Genomic DNA, 12213 nt, shown 5'->3' on the forward strand with positions numbered 1-12213 from the left:
GAACAAATTTGTGTCATAATAATATACTTCGTCGAGTGTCAAATCTGGCCAGCCTGTTCGTGAAAGACTGAGGCCAAAAACCTCCCCAACCAACCCTATAAGGATGTGGGCATAAATAACAAGACTGAAAGTCTAGTTAGTATATGTCGCAAGGAAGGGGAGGGGGAGGGAGAGATTGGGAAGGGGGAGGGAGAGATTGGGAAGGGGGAGGGAGAGATTGGGAAGGGGGAGGGAGAGATTGGGAAGGGGGAGGGAGGGAGGGAGAGATTGGGAAGGGGGAGGGAGAGATTGGGAAGGGGGAGGGAGGGAGGGAGAGATTGGGAAGGGGGAGGGAGGGAGGGAGAGATTGGGAAGGGGGAGGGAGGGAGGGAGAGATTGGGAAGGGGGAGGGAGAGATTGGGAAGGGGGAGGGAGAGATTGGGAAGGGGGAGGGAGAGATTGGGAAGGGGGAGGGAGGGAGGGAGAGATTGGGAAGGGGGAGGGAGGGAGGGAGAGATTGGGAAGGGGGAGGGAGGGAGAGATTGGGAAGGGGGAGGGAGGGAGAGATTGGGAAGGGGGAGGGAGGGAGGGAGAGATTGGGAAGGGGGAGGGAGAGATTGGGAAGGGGGAGGGAGGGAGGGAGAGATTGGGAAGGGGGAGGGAGAGATTGGGAAGGGGGAGGGAGAGATTGGGAAGGGGGAGGGAGGGAGGGAGAGATTGGGAAGGGGGAGGGAGGGAGGGAGAGATTGGGAAGGGGGAGGGAGGGAGGGAAAGATTGGGAGGGAGGGAGGGAGAGATTGGGAAGGGGGAGGGAGGGAGGGAGAGATTGGGAAGGGGGAGGGAGGGAGGGAGAGATTGGGAAGGGGGAGGGAGGGAGGGAGAGATTGGGAAGGGGGAGGGAGGGAGGGAGAGATTGGGAAGGGGGAGGGAGGGAGGGAGAGATTGGGAAGGGGGAGGGAGGGAGGGAGAGATTGGGAAGGGGGAGGGAGGGAGGGAGAGATTGGGAAGGGGGAGGGAGGGAGGGAGAGATTGGGAAGGGGGAGGGAGGGAGGGAGAGATTGGGAAGGGGGAGGGAGGGAGGGAGAGATTGGGAAGGGGAAGGGAGGGAGGGAGAGATTGGGAAGGGGGAGGGAGGGAGAGATTGGGATGGGGGAGGGAGAGATTGGGAAGGGGGAGGGAGGGAGGGAGAGATTGGGAAGGGGGAGGGAGGGAGAGATTGGGAAGGGGGAGAGATTGGGAAGGGGGAGAGATTGGGAAGGGGGAGGGAGGGAGGGAGAGATTGGGAAGGGGGAGGGAGGGAGGGAGAGATTGGGAAGGGGGAGGGAGGGAGGGAGAGATTGGGAAGGGGGAGGGAGGGAGGGAGAGATTGGGAAGGGGGAGGGAGGGAGGGAGAGATTGGGAAGGGGGAGGGAGGGAGGGAGAGACTGGGAAGGGGGAGGGAGGGAGAGATTGGGAAGGGCGAGGGAGGGAGAGATTGGGAAGGGGGAGGGAGGGAGAGATTGGGAGGGGGAGGGAGAGATTGGGAGGGGGAGGGAGAGATTTGGAGGGGGGAGGGAGAGATTGGGAGGGAGGGAGAGATTGTGATGGGGAGGGAGGCAGAGATTGGGAAGGGGAGGGAGAGATTGGGAGGGGGGAGGAATGGGGAGATTTGGAGGGAGGGAGAAGGGAAAGAATGATGTGAGAGAAAGGATGGGGAGATTTGAAGGGAAAGAAGGATGAGAGTGAGAAAGGATGGGGGGGGGGGGGGGGGAAGAAGGATGGGAGAGAGAAAGAATGGAAAGATTTGGAGGGAGGGAGAAGGGAAAGAAGGATGTGAGAGAGAAAGTATGGGGGGGAGTGGGGAAGGATGGGAGAGAGAAAGAATGGAAAGATTTGGAGGGAGGGAGGGAGAAGGGAAAGAAGGATGTGAGAGAGAAAGGATGGGGAGATTTGAAGGGAAAGAAGGATGTGAGAGAGAAAGGATGGGGGGGGGGGGGGGGGGATGGAAGAGAGAAAGAATGGAAAGATTTCGACGGAGAAAGAAGGGAAAGAAGAATGTGGGAGAGAAAGGATGGGGAGATTTGAAGGGAAAGCCAAGTAAAGGGAGGTGCAGGATACAGTCATGGCCAAAAATATTTGCACCCTTGCACTTTTTTGTAATAACTCACAATTTTCTCTAAAAATAAGTTGAAATTGACAAAAGTATTTTGTCTCCACAATTTTTTATTTCACTGTTAATATTGCAGAACCTTTGTTTTTGATTCAGAACTTAATATATCCTTTTAAATTAGAAAATAAAAAGAAATGGCATTGACAAAATTATTGACATCCTCGGCTTAACATTTGGTAGCACAGCCTTTGGACAAAATAACTGCAGTGAAGCGCTTTCTCTAGCCATGAATGAGCTTCCTACACCTCTCTACTGGCAGTTTGGCCCACTCTTATTATGCAAACTGCTCCAGTTCTCCCAGATTTGAAGGGTGCCTTCTCCCAACTGCTGTTTTTAGATCTCCCCACAGGTGTTCAATGGGATTTAGATCTGGACTCATTTCTGGCCACATCAGAACAGTCCGGCGTTTTGTCTTGAACCATTCCTGGGTGCTTTCTGAAGTGTGTTTGGGGTCATTATCCTGCTGCAAGACCCATGACCTTCGACGGAGACCCAGCTTTCTGACACTGGGTTGAACATTGCGCTCCAAAATGCCTTGGTAATCTCCTGATTTCATGCAAACATTCAAGGCATCCAGTGCCAGAAACAGCACAGCAACCCCAAAACATCACTGAACCTCCTCCATGTTTGACTGTAGGGAAGGTGTTATTTTCTTTGAAGGCTTCATTTTGTTTTCTGTAAACATAGAGATGATGTGCTTTACCAAAAAGCTCTAATTTTGTCTCATCTGTCCACAGGACATTTTCCCAGAAGGAGTTTGGCTTGTTCAGGTGTGTTTTGGCAAACTCCAGTTGGGCTTTCTTATGTCTCTCTCTCAGCAGTGGGGTCCTCCTGGGTCTCCAACCATAGAACCCCCTTTCATTGAGTTGGCGACGGGTGCGAGTTGAAACTGTCGTACCTTGTGTCTGAAGGTCAGCTTGAATCTGTTTGTCAGTTGATCGAGGTGCTTTTTCCACCATTCGAACAATCCTTCGCTGCAATCTTCGATCAAGTTTTTCTCTTGCGGCCACGTTCGGGGAGGTTGGCTACAGTGCCATGGGCCTTAAAATTCTTGATAACATTGCGTACGGTGGACACAGGGACATCAAGGTCTCTGGAGATGGACTTGTAGCCTTGAGAACCCTTCCCAGCAACTTCAGCATCCACGAGTTCTTCCCGTAATCCTCCCCTGGTTAAATTTCCAAAATCCAGACTGACTGCACACCTCACTGAACTCCTTTGGTCCTCACATTTCCTATATGTGGAACTGCCTTACAGACGCTGAGCAATCTCACTCTTCCCTCCAGGGTTTCAAGTTGGTGGTACACCATGTTGTTATTCCCAGCCCTACCCATGATATTTTCTACCCCACCTCCAAAACCAAAATATCTTTACTTGCAAGTTTCAGTTTCCTCCCCTTTTGCTGATTTGTGCATTCTCGTGTTTATGATGTCCAAAGATTGCTCCACTACCTCAATTCAATGTCAATTCGTACCCGCCATCACCTTGCTCTTCCATGAGCCTCCATCTTGTACAAAAAATACATACTTATAATAACATATCAACAAAAAGAAACATACACCTGTAAGGTAGGTATCACTCTCAAGACCACCCTCTTTAGGAAAGCGAGGACATTATATTGACACAGTAACAGCGTGGACGTCAGAAACGTCAACCCCATCCAGATGGGTTAAGGTCCGATTGGACCACAGTGGACAGCAGGAGTCGTTTACCAACATCATCACAGGCCAATGTGGTCCTCAATCATTCGTAGGCCGATCCAAGTTTTCATATCTTGAGGTCAGATGATTAGGGACCTTCATGTTCTCGGTTTCCTTCAAACATGTGCTTGTTCCACGAGACAATTGCCATCTCCTCTTTTTATGTCTCCAGAAATGTCATATTGCATCAATTTACCATCAGATATAAATTTCATGCAGATAGATGGCTTATTACGAGAAAAAAAGAAAGAAGAGAGATGACTGAAAGCAACCCATACATATTACATATCTAGTACCGTCAAGTCGTGTCCAACTTTTAGTGACATTGATGATCAGATTTCTGAAAACATCCCTATCCCACACTGCTTACCAAAGCTCTGGCAGCAAAATCTTGGTTGTACCCTTTACCTCCATCAATCCAGCATACACAACGTCTCCCTCTCTCTTCCTCTTCTTCCCTTAATCATACCCATCATGGTTTATTTCTCCAGACTTTCATTGTCTGCATGCATGATGTGTCCAAACTGACAGTTTCTGCTTTAGCATCAGTGCTTATAACGTACATATTGATCTAATTTCTTCAAGCACTGATTTGTTTGTTCTTCTTGCAGTCCATGGAATATTTAACATTAGTCTCAGGCACCACATTGATCATCTTTTTATCTTTTTTTTACTGTCTATGATTCACATCGAAACATTGCCACTGAAAATACCAGAGTATTCACCAATCATCCACCCACTTGGTTTGCATTTTCACATCTTTGTCAATCCTGACATTGCTGTTCTCTCCAATGTTAACCATATCTGAATTCTCCACCACATTCTCCACTCACTTTGATTTTTTAGAGCCCAGAGAGACTCAGGAAAACCCTTACAGCACCCCAAATGACCTGTGTAAGTGACCATGGCTCTAACTCGATGGAGGCAAATTAAAAAATTCACTGGACTGTGCAACAAAAATGGAGGTTTACGAATGTTCCAGCGTCACAGATGTCATTCTACACAATCCAGGCTCAAAGCAGGTGACAACAAGAATGACACTCAGTAGAGAGCATACCACCGCCACGTGAACAGTTTACGTTTTGTATCCCAGAGTAGACCAGAAAATCACAATACAAAATAACATTTAATCAAAATCATCCGCCCACAACTTTTTGAAATATTCTGCTTTGTATCGTTTTTGGCCCGGTGTGTACCCTGGTTAGAATAGGTACACCGTATCCCTGCGTGTCGTAAGAGGCGACAAAGAGGGTTGGCGTGAGGAAGGGCATCCGGCCATAAAAACATTGCCGCAAAAAAGAGAACCATGACAATTACAACTACATATGGACAGGGTACAGCCCGAAGTACCCCGTGGGGGACCCCACTCCCTCTCGTCAAAACTCAAGGTGGGGAACCCGATCGAAGCAAGGGTGGAAATCATTCCATTTATGACGACGAAACGTCTGATGCCCGACGTGGAGATCGGTTTCTGAGGTTTGGGACATGGAATGTAGGGACAATGACAGGGAGATTAGGAGAAGTGGTGGAAGTATTGGTCAGAAGAAGAGTGGACATATGTTGTGTGCAAGAGACGAGATGGAAGGGAAGTGGTGTGAGAATGGTGAAGGGTAGGCAGGGACAGAAATACAAGTTTGTGTGGCAAGGGTGCCTGGAGGGCGTGTATGGTGTTGGTGTCCTGTTTTCTGAGGAGTTTGTAGACAGTGTGGTGAGTGTGACTAGAGTGAGTGATAGGTTGATGATGGTGAAAATGATGATTGGAAAACTCTTGGTGAACGTCATCTCGGGATATGCTCCGCAGGTTGGTCGGAGCGATGAAGAGAAGGACAAGTTCTGGTGTGCGAAAGAGAAGCTGATGGAAAACGTGAAAGATGAGGAAGTTGTTGTGGTAGGAGACCTAAATGGACATGTGGGAAGGAGTATGGACGGTTTTGAGGGAGTTCATGGGGGTTACGGATATGGTGTGAGAAATGGGGAAGGTGAAAGGATTTTGGAGTTTGCTGATGGAGCTGATTTGTAATACTCAGTTCTAGAAAGGGGATAATAAGCTTGTTACATACACGTCAGGTGGGTCGACGACAACCGTTGACTACCTGATGGTGCGTAGGCGTGATAGTGGGCACCTCCGGGACACAAAGGTGATCCCGGGGGAGGAGGCTGTTTCACAGCACCACTTGGTTGTCTGCGACATAAGGGTGAAAGGTGCGAGGAAAGCTCGGCAGGTGAAGTACCAACCAAGAATGAAGGTGTGGAGGTTGAAAGAGGTGACAGTAAGGGAGGCATTAAAAGAGAGGCTGAGTAGGGTAGAGGATGATGTGGTTGAGCTTGAACGTGGTTGGATGTCAATGAAAGATAGTCTGTTGGGAGCCGTTGGTGAGGTATGTGGATGAACAAAAGGACCACCGAGGCACTCGGAAACATGGTGGTGGGATGATGAAGTTGGAAAGAGGATTGACGAGAAGAGGAAGAAGTTCAAGGAGTGGCAGAAGGCGAAGGGTACGGGAACAGAAAAAGCAGAGCATGAAAGTTATAAGGCAGCCAAGAAGGCTGCAAAGAAAGAGGTAGCAAAGGCGCAGGAGGGCAAGCAGGAAAATGTTCGGAGAACGCTTGGATTCGGAAGAGGGTCAGAGAGCAGTATACAGGATTGCAAAGCAGATAGCGAAAGAGAGGTGTGATGTGACGGGGGTGAGTTGCTTGAAGGATGAAGTGGGACAAATCGTTGTGGACCCAGATGGAATTAAAGGAAGATGGAAGAGATATGTGGAAATGCTGTTGAATACAGAGAATGAATGGGATGGCAACATAGAGAGTAACCCAGTTTTAGGACTGGCAGAGAAGATAACTGAGAAGGAAGTTGAGGAAGCGATAAAAGCAATGAAGAGTAGAAAAGCGGGAGGGCCGACGAGAGTTGTGGGAGATATGTTGAAGGCAGCAGGAAGTTGGGGTGTGAAGAGAATGACAGAGATCTGTAATCTGGTGGTGAAAGAAGGCCGCATTCCAGTGGATTGGGAACTGAGTACCCTCGTCCCTCTATACAAGGGGAAAGGTGACCCTCTGGAGTGTGGCTCGTACCGAGCGATAAAGTTATTGGAGCATGGAATGAAGGTATTGGAAAGGGTGTTGGAGAGGAGGATAAGGAAGAAGGTGAAGATCGACGAAATGCAGTTTGGATTTATGCCAGGAAGAGGAACGACAGATGCGCTCTTTATTGTGAGGCAGTTGCAGGAGAAGTCCATGGAGAAGAGGAAGAAGTTGTTTCTTGGGTTTGTTGATCTGGAGAAAGCATTTGATAGGGTTCCTCGTGAGGTATTGACATGGGCATTGAGGAAGTTAGAAGTGGAGGAATGGTTGATCAGAGTAGTGATGGCAATGTACAAAACAGCGCGCACGCCGCACAGCTGTACGGACGAAGGACGGGAACAGTGGTGAGTTTGAGGTGAAGGTGGGAGTGCATCAGGGGTCGGTACTAAGTCCACTACTATTTGTAGCTGTGATGGAGGTGCTGGCGCAGAACGTAAAGGAGGGTTTACCGTGGGAGTTGTTGTATGCAGATGATCTGGTGTTGATTGCGGAAAGTATGGATGGACTGAAGGAAAAGATGAACAAGTGGAAGGAATGTATGGAGACAAAAGGTCTGAAGGTGAATATAGGAAAGACGAAGGTGATGGCAAGTGGTAAAGCATGTGGTGAGGTGGAAAGAACTGGGAAGTGGCCATGTGCTGTGTGCAGGAAGGGTGTCGGAGTGAACTCCATTCAATGTACAATGTGCGCTGAGTGGGTTCATCAAAAATGTAGCGGTCTGAGAGGGTCATTAACCAGTGTGGCAGCTACATTCAAATTTAAGGTGTGCACAGAGGGAGCTGCAGATGGAGGAAATGTTGAGTTGGATCTTGGAGACGGCGTGAAGCTGGTGTGAAAACATTTTGCTACCTCGGAGATATGCTGAATGGAGAAGGTGGATCAGACTCGGCAACGGTTGCTAGAGTGAGATGTGCATGGAAGAAGTTTCGGGAACTGAGTGGCGTGCTGATGAGGAGGGGAGTGTCGTTGAAGCTGAAGGGAAAGGTGTATGCTGCATGTGTGAGAAGTGTTATGATTTATGGGAGCGAGACATGGGTCATGAATGTAGAGCAGCAACGAAGGCTGGAAAGGGTGGAAATGCGAATGGTTCGGTGGATGTGTGGAGTATCGTTGAGAGAGAGGAAGACAAATGATGAATTGCGAAAGATGATGAGAATAGAGCCTGTGATTGATGCTGTGAAGAGGAACAGGTTGAGATGGTTTGGTCATGTGTTGAGGAAGTGTTACGAATTCATGTGAATTACTATTCAGGTCTTTGCTTATCAATGTGTAGTCGATTAAAGGTTGTTGTGATTAAAGGGTCAGGAGCCCTTCTGGGAAAAAGGAGACCGGAAACGGAAGGAAAAAGACACGAGGTCCTGGAGAAGGGACGATCTTCTTCTTCTTCCTCGCCGAGCTCCGAGGCGAGGGTATCGATATCGAGCAGCGTCTGACGCGGCGTTGGGAAACCCATCTGGCGAAAGGAATTCCCCCTTGACACATCAAGTTGCCGTGGGTTCGTGCACGGAACCGAGCGTCCTACACAGTTCGCCTCACCGTCTACAAGGACGCGTACGGGTCGCACCTTGGGCCTCGCGCGCTGGACAAGCCGCGCGTTGCTTTGCCCGCGTTGCTTGGCAAGGAGGTGCGCGCTGCAACCGTTGTTCCCGGTACGTGACGTGCACGTTTGGGAGCACGTCAGCGAGGGGTTCGTTCAACCGCCCGTGTGCGGAGAAGCCGACCATCATCTTGGTCAGGAGGGGCCCAGAGACATTGTGAGGGACAGAGACCAAAGGGGTCGTGAGTACCCAAGGGGTCGGGAGTGGGGAAAGGGGACACACATATATAAGATGGCCATCTTAATAATATTGGTGATTGATTGTTGATTGTTGATGGTTGTTGATGGTTGTTGATGGTTGATTGCTCGGGGAAAATATTATTGATTGTTCCGGATCCTTGGTGTGGGGTGTCTTATTGATTGGAATTCATATTGATTGCGTTACGAAAGCGCATAAATAATATATCTTTCTGGCGGAGTTCCTCTCACGGTCCGGGGGTCACCGAGACCAGGTAGTCACCGGGAGGACCACGTAACAGAATTGGGGGCTCGTCCAAATTACGATTTGCGGATTCGCAATTGGGTCTACGTCCGGGATCTAAAATTGTATAAAATAATAAAATAATATTTTTATTAATTAAAATTTATTAATTAAGTATTAATTGGTAAATGTTTGGTGAAATTGGGGGTAAAGTCTTGGGTGAAGGTTAACAGGTGTTAACGATAGGCACCATGGCGTTTGTGGCACAGAACTTTGCGGTAACCCCGAGTGAGGCACAGTTCCGAGCGTTACTAAAGTCGGACCTCTTGAAATTGGCCAAACATTTTAACTTGGAGGTCCGAACTAATTTGAGGAAGGCAGAGTTGCAGACCACGGTGATACAGTCTATGGTGGGATTAGGAACATGGGACGAGTTAGCCTGGGAGTGGCTACCCGAAGAACCAGAAGACGTTGAGCTCCGGAAACTGGAGTTGCAATTACGGAGCCAGGAACGGATCAAAGAAGGGGAAAGGAAAGCAGAAGAGAGGAGAGAAGAGAAACAAGCAGAGGAAAGGAGAGTGGAACGAGAACTCCAGGAAAGGTTAAAAGAAGAAGAAAGGAAAGCAGAAAAGGAAAGAGCAGAAGAAGAAAGGAAAGCAGAAAAGGAAAGAGCAGAAGAAGAAAGGAAAGCAGAAAAGGAAAGAGCAGAAGAAGAAAGGAAAGCAGAAGAGAGGAGAGAAGAGAAACAAGCAGAGGAAAGGAGAGTGGCACGAGAACTCCAGGAAAGGTTAGCAGAAGAAGAAAGGAAAGCAGAAAAGGAAAGAGCAGAAGAAGAAAGGAAAGCAGAAGAGAGTAGAGAAGAGAAACAAGCAGAGGAAAGGAGAGTGGAACGAGAACTCCAGGAAAGGTTAGCAGAAGAAGAAAGGAAAGCAGAAAAGGAAAGAGCAGAAGAAGAAAGGAAAGCAGAAGAGAGGAGAGAAGAGAAACAAGCAGAGGAAAGGAGAGTGGAACGAGAACTCCAGGAAAGGTTAGAAGGGAGAAAAGCAGAGGAGAGGAGAGCTGCCAGGGAACTCGAAGCAGAGGAGAGAAAAGCCGAAAGGGAGTTGAAGGAACGTGATCTGGCGCTTCAGCAAGAGATTAAATTCAAGGAGCTGGATTTAATGAGAGAACGGGGAGAGGTACCACCCTTGCTGACGGGGTCGACACCTAGCCAGAACACCTGGGATGTGGGCAGACATGTGAGGCTGGTTCCACCCTTCAGTGCAAAGGAAGTCGCAAAAATTTTTCCACACTTTGAAAAAGTGGCTCGACAGTTAAACTGGCCGGAGGAGGCCTGGACCATACTAGTGCAAAGTGTGCTGGTGGGAAAGCTCAAGAGATTTATTCGGCGCTACCAATGGACCAATGTGCAGATTATGAGGTATTGAAGAAGCACATCCTCAAAGCCTACGAGTTGGTTCCGGAAGCTTACCGGCAAAAATTCAGGAATGCCAGGAAGAGGGAGAGTGAGACCCATGTGGAGTTTGCCAGAGTGAAAGAAAACATGTTTGATCGGTGGTGTGAGTCAAAAGGAGTCGGGAAAGACTTCGAAACATTGCGTGACGTGATCCTGGTGGAGGAATTTCAACAGTGTGTCCACGAGGACATCAAAGTGTACCTGCAGGAAAAGAAAGTACCAAAGTTGTGGGACGCAGCCACCATGGCAGATGATTATGCCTTAACACACCGGATAGGGGTCCACGAACCTAACTCCTCGCCTAGATCTCCGCAGGGGAGGTGTGGAACAGCAGGTGCGGAGAACGACAATACATGGCGGCGGCCTCGAGATGATTATGGGGACAACGCTGATACCCGAACTGTTCGAAATCAGGGGGCTACGGGCCCAAGACAAACTTATTTTTCGGGGGGCCCGAGGCAGACCACGAGTTTTTCCTCCGGGCCTACTTGCGCTTTTTGCAAGAAACCTGGACACTTGATGTCCAGTTGTTACCTCATGAAAAGGGAAAACCCAGAGCGGAGTCCGACTATTACCACTCCGAATGCGATGGCAAGCGTAAGAAATCGCCCACAGAAGAGTTACCAACCATTTATTTATGAGGGGTTGGTCTCACTCAAGGGAAACTTGACTAACTCAAGACCGGTTAGGGTTTTGAGGGCCACAGGAGCCCATCAATCCTTAATGCTTGAAGGCATTTTGCCATTGTCAAAGAGTACCGCAACTGGTGATAGTGTTCGGTTACAAGGGATCGGTGGCTGTGTTAGTGCCCCACTTCATGTCATCCATTTGGAATCCGATTTGGTGTCAGGACCGGTCACCGTCGGTTTACAAGCCACGCTTCCTGTAGAGGGAGTGAGTATCTGTGATTATCGGGAATGATTTGGCCGGGGGGCAAATTTATGGTAACCCGAGGGTGGGTAAAGAGCCCCGCAGGGGAAATAACACCACCCCCGCTCGGGATGGCGACAAAAGTTCCAAGTTATTTGTAGGGGGACTGAACTTCAACACAGAGGAAGAAGTTCTGACCTCTGTCTTCAACAGATATGGGCCGCTGGTGGAAGTGCGGGTGGTAAAAGACAGGGAAACGCAATGGTCAAGAGGGTTCGGCTTTGTCACGTTTGCAAGCACAAGAGACGCCAGAGAGGCAGAGAAGAATTGGAATGGTAAGGATTTGGAGGGTCGGACCATAACAGTAGGGAAGGCATTTCGTAGACGTCAAGAGGTCTACAGAAGAGGACAACTTGGCGGTAGTTTTGGGGTTGGCAGCAGCCGATATTACTATGGAGGCTCCCAGAGTTACGGCACCTCCCGAAAGAATGAATGTCAGAGCACTGGCCGAGAAGGAGACCGCCAGTCAAGTAACGGCTGGGACAAGGGGTCCCACCGTAACTGTTAGGAGTCTGGAGAAGTTGAAGCACTAGATACGGGGGAGCCGCCGAGCCGGGGCTCCTACACGGACTAACCGTGAACGCCACGTTCTTAAAGGCGTCCAGGTGTTGAACTTTCCTGCACGGACTAACCGTGAACTCCACATTCCTTAAGGCGTCCATGTAGGGAATACTCAGCTGGGCCTCCCGAAAAAGTGCTATCGAGAGGTTTAACTTTGGGGCTTTGGTCACCACCTCTTAACCGTCATTCAAGAGAAACTAGAAGTGGTTGACGCTTGGTCCAGAGTGAATTAATCTAGGGGTTTTGGTGAAATTTTGTTGCTTTATTTTTAAGTGATAATGGTGCCCGGGGGGAACTGATGATTTGGGGGTGTGAGTTATCTGGTTTGTTTATCCAAGT

The sequence above is a fragment of the Myxine glutinosa genome, chromosome 4 (assembly GCF_964187855.1).
Source record: "Myxine glutinosa chromosome 4, kmMyxGlut1.1, whole genome shotgun sequence".
NCBI lineage: Eukaryota > Metazoa > Chordata > Myxini > Myxiniformes > Myxinidae > Myxine > Myxine glutinosa.